Genomic DNA, 9,070 nt, shown 5'->3' with positions numbered 1-9,070 from the left:
CAGGCTTACACAGTCACTTTTCACCAACTGCTTCTGACAAGCTCATTTTGAGACTGCCTGTTCATTCAAATGAACAATTTTGGAAGATAATAAGTTTGAACTGAGACTTAGTGTTTCCTGCATAAAGCCATTGACCCATGGGTGAACAGAGAACAAACAAGTCCCTCTGTGTGTTTGAAAGGCAGTAGCAAGTGTAATTGTAACAATGCTTTTCTTACCTTTGTAATGATTAACCCAGTAAGCAAGAATCGCTGCCAAAGGGATACAATGATTTGTGTCAAATTGCCAAGAAAAAGTGAAATTCATTAGAAATAAAAGAAAAATCGGTTGGATCTTACAGAAGTTAATCATTTTAATGATAGTGATACTCCACTGTGCATTCTGTAACTGCCTGTAAAAAAGACAGAGTCTGTCTGAAAATCAATGCCTACCGCCCAGTAGAGATACAGAATAGATACTGCTGTTATTTGCTTTATTCCCTCACCTTTTTGGGATTTGAAAGAAATAGTCAAGGAACTTTAGAGGGTTGCAGATATAATGCTGAAAATGCTGGCCTCACTGAGCCACCAGACCAATCCAAATAACATAAAGCCAGCTGAAACCAAGGCAAGCCCAGACTAACCCTAACAACCTGCACTGTCAGGTCAGAAAAATGAGAGAGATCTCCTTTTCCTTTACAGCTAACTTGTCCATCCATGGCTTTTTTTGTTTGCTTTCGTTTTTATTTCCTTCACAGAATCACGGCATATTGATTGGAAGAAATTTCTGGAAGTTGTTTGATCCAACATCCAGCCTCTAACAGAATTGTTGGCAACATGAGATCTTGCCACTGTCTACTACTACTTGCATAGCTGAGTCTTAAAAACCTCAAAGAATGCAGATTCTACACTCCCCAGGGTCATGTGCTGTACTACCACCCCAGTAGAAATGCATCTTTTCCTTTGAGGTAACCTGAGCTCCCAAACTGTAACCTGTGGCTATTGCCCCTGGCTTAAAACCATGTTGTACTTGTAATTCTCCTCACATAACTGTAAGCAGTGTAGCCTTTAACCTCATCTCCTTCTGGTTGATCAAGGCTTATAGGCTCAGTCTCTAGTTCTAAGTGATGGCCTGGAAGCCCCATATATGACCACATATACCCTGTTCATTTCTTTCTTCCTTTTTTTTTTTTTTTTGGTTCCTTTTGTGGCCCTGGCAAATGTTTCTCTCATGTATATTGTGGTCACTGTTTCAAGCAGCTCTAGAACTCAACACTTTGAATGAGACCTGAGTGCTAGCGAGGAGTTTCTTCCCGCAGGGGCTCTCTGGCATAACTTGAAGTTATGACACCCAGGACTGTAGTCTTGGTATTTTTCTCCAGGACATCTGCCCAGTCTGTCAGATTGCCTATCAGTTTGGAGATTTTAGGTAAAGTAACAAAACAAAATATTATTTATTAAGTGCCTTAATAATTAAAAATACTCAAGATAGATCTTAGACTATACGTTTTCCTATTCCTGATTTTCCAAATGGAATTTAACACTGAGGCTTTGAACGTTTGTACTTAATTCCCCATTTCACTGTGGTGAATGGAGCGTAACCTCACAATGGTTGTTCAGATCATTAAGAATCAAATTATACAAGCTGTAGGAGAGCAAGTTTTAAAATTAAAAGCTAGTTTAGTTCACAAACATCAATTTTCTGCCTTTCAGAACCATTTCAAGTTTTTTTCCTTTGAATAGGCTACTTAAACTGCATACCATAAAATTTAAGAAATTTTGCAATCTAAAAAATATGTAATTAACTGTAACCCTCCAAAACTTTTCAGACTGAAAAAAATTAACTGGCTTTTTAAAATAATGCATGTTGAAAAATGATCTAGTAAAATTCAAATTATTTTTCAAATATATGCCCAAGTGTTTTAACAATTGTTTTGCTATATGATAGACAAAATATTTTCAGATATATGCTCTTCGTTGTAATGCAAATGGAAAAATTTGATTTTGTGTAACCCCTGTTAAAATAGCTTTTCTTACCTTGCTGCTATAACAGCATAGTTGTCAAAATAAATTACGTATCAAAGCCTTTCACTTCTGAGCATAGCTTTTTTTTTTGCAGTCTACACAAAAGACAAAATGGAATAACATACTTTAATGAACTCTATCTTAAGTGAATGCCCTAGGCAAAATGCAATTTAAGTACAAAGAATAAAATGAAACTCTAATATGTGTCACTAATCAAAAAATGTACAAATGAATCCTGATTTTTGACAAGAGTTGTTACAAACAGCCTGTTGCCTCAGGAAGATAGCACTCTAACCTAAATTATTATAGATAATTCTAGTATCAGCACATGTGTATTTTATTTTGTATGTGTTTTCATTCTGAACTCTAGAGGCTCAGTTTAACAGTTATGCTCTTGTACTCTCTATTTCCCCCCCTAGATTATGGGAGAAAAAAAAAGGAAACCTTATACTCAAGTAGACTTGCATGTGTTTATTACTTAAATTCAGCTACCTGTTTGAAGATCTTCTTGGAAATACTCTCCATCTAAATACCACGACCTCCAAAACTAGTCATGGATGCAGCTATGTATCCATTCATTGCCTTCCTGTTAGAATACAGGTCTATTTTGAAGTGAGATAATGGCTTTATGCTTTAATTCTCTTTCTTTCTTTCTCAATGAGTTCTCATAGAATCACAGAATTGTTCCGGTAGTAAGGGACCTCTGGAGAGGTCCAATCAAGTTCAAATCTGCCACTCAAAGGAAGACCAGCTAAACCAGGCTGCTGAAGACCAAGTCCAGCACAGATGGAGACCCCATGTCCTCTCTGGGATACCAGTTCCAGGGTTTGGCCATTCCTAGAGTGAAAAAGTTGTTCTCTATTTAAGCATGTTTCAATTTATATCCATTGTCTCTTGCCCTGGCACTGAAATAGTCTGGCTCTATTTTTCTCACTCCCAGCCATCAGGGATTTGATAGTCTGAAATACTCTCATCTTGCTTACCAGTGTAATACATATGATATAAAATATGAGTAGCAAAATATAGCCTTGAGAAGGCTATATACTTATTTGATTATATCATTAATTTTTTGTTCCTGCAGATGTTTTATGCCTCCTTTAAAGGAACATTAGACTATATTTTATGCATTTTTCTTCTTCACTTCATTTTCTGTATGTGGAAGAGCTCTTGTAATTTCTTATTATTGTAGTGGCTGCTTTACATTATTGGGGAGCATGAAAAATGTAAATAGCTAAAGCATGCTCAGTCATGAACAGGCAATAGACAAATTAATATTTTAGATTACGTGGTGCTGTGCTTGGATTTCAGTTACTAACTTTTACCTATTTTATATACATTCTAGACCTAAAAGATTTTGAAGGCAGTCCCCTACTCATGATTCTGTAACTTACTAATAATTCTGTAAAAGTACTTACTTAGCTCAGCTTTTGGTAAGAAAAGAAATGCACCTATCTGACCCAAATGAACAGGCCTAAATGTCATAGACAGGTAGAAGAATTATAAAAGAAAGGCCTTATGAAATGTGCTTCACACATTTTCTGCTCCAGCTGGTACAAACTGTAGATACTATACCTACTTACAAAATGCTGAAAATTAAACCCATGGTTAACCAGCAGTTTACCAGCATGGCTGTAAGATACACAAAGTAGCTTAAAGCTGACTGGCCATTTAAGTTGTCAGTCCATTCTAAATATTCTTGTTAAACTTTCCATTCCAGATCTTCATTTTTGAAATGCAGTTCTTCCAGTAAAGTGGTCAGGAACTGTGTGTACATTGAGTTTCTCTGAGTATTCTTGAAAAGTGGAGTTGTTTGTGACAATACAGATAAACAATCACAATGAGAGTCCATTCAGGCATTTTGTGAATGATATTTTTCTTTGTTAACTGGAATGTTTTGACTAGATTTTTTTAGCTCAGTGTAAATATCACCTGAAGCAATCTGAAGAGAGCTCAAAACTGCAGATAATGGAATTCTTAGTTTTTCAAGGACAAATGGCTTCCCAGTCTGCATTTGTGCATTTGAATCAGTAAGTGGGAAGGTGAGATCTTCCTGTTGATCATCTTTGACTTTGCTTGGATGTTCCCCCACTTGTGCTTGTGTCACTGCCTCTTCTGTCAAGATGAATCATCCTTTATAGAACTCTTTTACTCAGAGTTCTAGGAACTCTGTTTCTTCTTTTAACTTGTCATAACTAGGAACACCTGAGCCTGTGAAAGGTAAAGAGTAGTTCAAACTGTTTTCAGACTCCCCTACAGCAACAGTATTGAGATCATCAGCTGTATCGAAGTCATCCTCATCACATTCTTCAGTCTTGTAATTGACAGATGCTACGCATTCTGATGAGCACAAAGAGGTATAGTTTGGGCCACGAAGAAATTTTATAGTTTCCCCAGTTCTCCATTCCATAAGTGTTTGCCTAAGCACTTCTAGTAAACTGCCTTTGGCATTAACTGGATGCTTCAGTTCAGGGTTTTTGTGTTTTTGTGTTTTTCTGTTGAGTTAGATAGTTTTTCTAGGTGCGAGCAAAAGTGTAGCAGAACATCTGAAAAGAACACTATCTGTGACCCACACATGCTTTCAAAGATTTCTGAAGCCCTTGATTTCCCAGGAGCAGTATTGTCTGAAGTTACTTCATTATGAAGAGCAAGTACATTGTTATAATGTGTCTAATTTACAAGGAGAGAATTGTTCAGTGGCTTCTACCACATCTGCATCTTCAGTTTTAGGGCTGGCATGGACTTGCTGAGCATGCTTCTTTTTGAGCATGCTTTTTCTGTGCAATTGCTGAGCAAAACTGGCTGAACTTGACTGACATCCTGGTACGACAGAAGAAATAAATCCTTGTTTGGTATCAGCACTGCTATCCCTGGCTGTGTCATGAGAACCAGGTTCACATGGATCTGAAGTTATCCTAGGATTTTCAATGTCAAATGCTTTAATTACTTCATCATGCAGTTTTACCTCTTCTCCAGACTGTCTACTCCATCCCTCCTTCAGCAGCTCTATGTCTTGTGGTTTTACTTCTTCTCTCATCCCCACTGGACTTTTGGAAATTTAAGCTTCAAAATATTTAGATACTCTAAAAAATTGTGCAAAAGCACTTTCTTTCGGTGATATAATAAACTCTGTTCATTCTTATTGAAATTCTGTACTTCTGCTTTGGCACATTTTCCAATTTATTGTGACATAGAGGATAACCGCACAGTTTGATGATAGACCTCTTATTAACAACATTTTTATAGTGAAATGGAGTAATACATTTTCCACAATTTAGAAGGAACTCTTCAGTAATGTCCTCTTCCAGGAGCTGCTCAACCATAGACAATGCTTTTTTTCTCACATTCAATCTTGTTTCTCTGTGCAGCCTCCAAAACTGTTTTCCTTTGAGCAGCATCTTCATTTTTCTGAGCAGCTGAATGCTTATTTCCCTGTTCATCCAAGCCACTATCATCGCCATCACTGCCGCTCCACCTGCCCCTGCTCTGGCCCGTGGCTCTCTTCTTCTCCCAAGATTATTTGCAGCAATTAATTTTAAGTTCTTAACTAAGTACTATAACCTTGAATTTTATCTGCAGCAGTTCCTTAAAGTTTAGAAATAATTAGCTCATGAAAAAAAATTTTACTGCTCAAGCAGACAAAGTCAGAATACAACCTAACATCCTGTTGGTCAGGGTGTTGGTAGCAGTCTGATTGAATGGTGGCTGCAGTCATCCTGCAGCGACAGGGTTGGTTCTGTTGTAGCAGTGATCCTGTAGAAGGGTGTAATTTTCCTCTGAAGGTCCAGCGGTGACATAGAAATGTCTGGTCTTCCTCTGATAATCCACTGGAAAAAGGCTGCTGCAGTGTTCCAAACCTCAGATTGTATCCAGGTAGGAATGCTTGGCTCCTCCCCCAGGGTGGAGCATTTCCCAATGGGATGATGTAATTTTATCAGTCATGCATGAGTCTCAATGGCCCATTAACAGAAGAGATCTCCTGGAGGGAGGATGGGTCATAGAAGAGATAAAGAAAACCGCCCCACCTGCTTTTAACAGATGTTGAAAGAGTACATCTGGTTACATCTTGCACTGCAGTCTAAGACACTTAAATATTACTTTTCTACTTTGTAAGATACATATATCTTTTAAGAGATAAGATAACTCAGGCTAAAACAGCTGTGATGAAACACTGAGAAACACCTGTTTGTGGATGAAAAAGATACAGTGTGTTCACCCTTGATTTTGTCGAAGATTCTATTGCTTGTTACAATCTCTGCTGTTTTATGTTCCATAGATAACACAAAGAGTCAGTGATGATTCTACATTATTGCTGTTATTGGCTGTAAGCTGTTTTAGTGTTTTCCTTAATTTCGTTTTACTGTCATAGGTACATGACTGTTTAGAAAGGTGTTATCTCAACTTCCTAAGATGATCACCGCTGATATATTGATTACATGATGTGAATTTAATGATTTTATATTCAGCATTATTCATAAGATATTATTACTGTATTTATAGCTGGCTCCATAGATGCTTTAACATCTCTTTGGGTAATTATCTAAAAAGATGTGTTATTTCAGGATCCTTCTTTTTTGGTCTCTAGCTGCTTATGCATCTCTTAGACCTGGTTAGCTCTCTGGCTAGTCCCTGCACTGGCTCTATGGCTTGACCCAATGCTGAGTTCCAAGAAAAGATATCTGAGCTTCATGGAAATCCTCCTCTGAACTGCTAGTCTAGTGGTTTTTCCCAGTTATCATTACAGAAGCACTCCAGCAGTTTGCTGGGCTTGAAGCATCTCTATCCTGAAGGAAACTTCAGAGGGATCCAACTACTAGATGGTTTCATTAGTCTTTAACCCCAAGGCGTTTACTCATAACTGTTATTCTCAAGAGCCTTGTTTTAAAATGTGTTTAGGGAATTCCCTCCCAGTTGGAGCTTGGGCAGTGGCCAGATCTTGGCTCTGCCTGGATGGAGAATTTGCCAATAAACCCAGATGTTTTCTGCATCAAAACTAGATTTAAGTCACTTTGATTTGGCCATTTGACCCTTTCTATATGACAGCTGAACCTATTTTTAGAGTGAGCTTGGGAATTACTATACAGAAATAATTATCCAAGCCCTCATTAAATTGAGGTTTGTCAGCTATTTGCAGATTCTGGGATGATAGTACAGTATTTCAGAGATTCCTAATTATCTAATTTCACATGCATTATTAATTATGCGTATTATCTGAAATATTCTTAATTGTTGTACCTGACTTATTCCTGATTACTCTCAGTTTCTTGTTTGCTACACATATTGTTTTGCCTTGATATTTCTTCATGCTCATAACCAAAGACATGCATCCCATTTTTAAAAAATGAAAAGGGGAATTTAGTGCCTTAAAAACATCCAAATAATGTAATACGTACATTAGAAATTTGGACAAAAATTTTTGAATAATGCAATATTTATGCTAGAGACATGGAAAAGAGATCATCAAATATAAATCCCAGTTGAGTATGCAACAGCAAAGCCTAATTGATTCATTGCCTTGAAGAAAGGGCATGCTTGCATTTTATCATCAGCAGGTTTGAAGTGATCACCTGTTTGTTCAATTGGACACCGATCACCTCTGAGAAAATGAGGCTCAGTGGAAAGAGAAATAACCTAATCACCATGCAGCCTTCATGGCCAGAGCAGGAACAGAAGCAGGATTGCCAAGACATAGCTGTGTCTGCAAACTACAGAGGCAATTTGCTGACAAAAGCATTATCTCATCATCATGATGATGAGATAACTACTAACCTTCTTCAGTTATTTGCTGTTCCAGGATCCAGGAGGACATTCAGTGATGTCAAACATCAACATTTCCAGCTAATGAACTTTCTCCTGAGTCTCAACTATTTGGACATCAAAAGAGTGGTTGTGGCAGTGGGGGTTGGAAGATGTTTGGTCTCTCCTTGACTGTAACAGTGGGGGTTTGAAGATAATAAATTTAGTCTCTGTCTAGAGTTGTTTACTACCTGTCTTCCTGCTTTTTCCCTGTGGCAGTTATGATAATTCCAGATTTTACCTTGTCTATCCTCAAAAATCCTGCCCCTGCAGATTGCATGTCATAATTTGTTACACCCCCTTATCCAGAAAATTCGCTGTCAGTTATGATGTTTCCTTTCTGCCATTTGTCTGTGACTTTCCCGCTCCATGTTATGTTTAGATTTGTCCTCCCAGACCCCTCCTACTGAGCCTTTGCTTCATTAGACAATCTCCTCCCGAGAATCCCCCCACCCCCATAAAAGCCACATTTTTTTTCTCTGTTTCCTGCTCTTTGCCAGTGCCCCCTCTTTGAGCTGAGCAGCTTCTGTGCCTCGCTGGCCCCCATGCCCTGCCGGCACCCGTGCGGCACAGCGGTTTGAGCCTCGGCACCACTCTCCACCTAGAGAAAGAAGAACAGCCTGACATCACAGCATCAGCTGCCGCCTTTGACACAGCGTGAAAGAACACCTGCACGGCTCTGCCGATCCCACGCGGCATTGCCCCGGCACTGCTCCTGGATGGGAAAGAAATAAAGCAGCTCAGAGAAGCCACCAAAGAGTCCTTCCTTTTCCTTTACTCCGATCCTTCGACGTGAGTCCACGTTTATCGGCCGCTTTCTGGCGGTCCAGGACCCCAGCCAGTGGCCAAACCATGATCCTGCCTGCCGGCAGCTAAGGCTGGGCACGGCCACTCCTGGCACACCTGCCGGTCATCTCTTCCACGATCAGGATGCAATGTCAAGCAGTCATTTATTTCCATTTCCCTAAGAGACGTTAGCTATTATTCTTTTGTTTTCTCATGCTGCAAAACCCTGTGTCAACCACCTGATAGTATTTAGTAAGTTTTGTTGATTGTAATTGGTCTTTTATGTATCTTATCCCACATCTAACAGATAACCAGTAATAACCTTAATGAGATAATGCCCTCATAAGACAAGCTGTTTTAGCATCAGAACATAGCAGCCCTTTTAAATTAACGAAAAGGGCGAGATGTCATAGACATGTAGAAGAGTTATAAAAGAACGGCCTTATGATGTCAGGCCTCGCTCTGCTAAAATTGCCAAAGCTGGCCTA

At 38.9% G+C, this 9,070-nt stretch overlaps 1 pseudogene across 1 annotated transcript; it reads right to left on the bottom strand.

The window, feature by feature from the left end:
- Window positions 1-3,679: 3,679 nt before the first annotated feature.
- LOC311152690 (putative RNA polymerase II subunit B1 CTD phosphatase RPAP2) lies at window positions 3,680-8,495 on the bottom strand (annotated as a pseudogene). The gene is made up of 2 exons: window positions 8,427-8,495; window positions 3,680-5,507 (listed from the first exon to the last, which is right to left on the bottom strand). The product of its transcript is annotated as a putative RNA polymerase II subunit B1 CTD phosphatase RPAP2 (transcript).
- Between the last annotated feature and the right edge of the window lie 575 nt (window positions 8,496-9,070).

The sequence above is a fragment of the Fringilla coelebs genome (assembly GCF_963513975.1).
Source record: "Fringilla coelebs genome assembly, chromosome: 4".
In the NCBI taxonomy this organism is placed as follows: domain Eukaryota; kingdom Metazoa; phylum Chordata; class Aves; order Passeriformes; family Fringillidae; genus Fringilla; species Fringilla coelebs.
The sequence above is the reverse complement of the archived record's forward strand: the minus strand, read 5'-3'. Positions and strand labels throughout refer to the sequence as shown.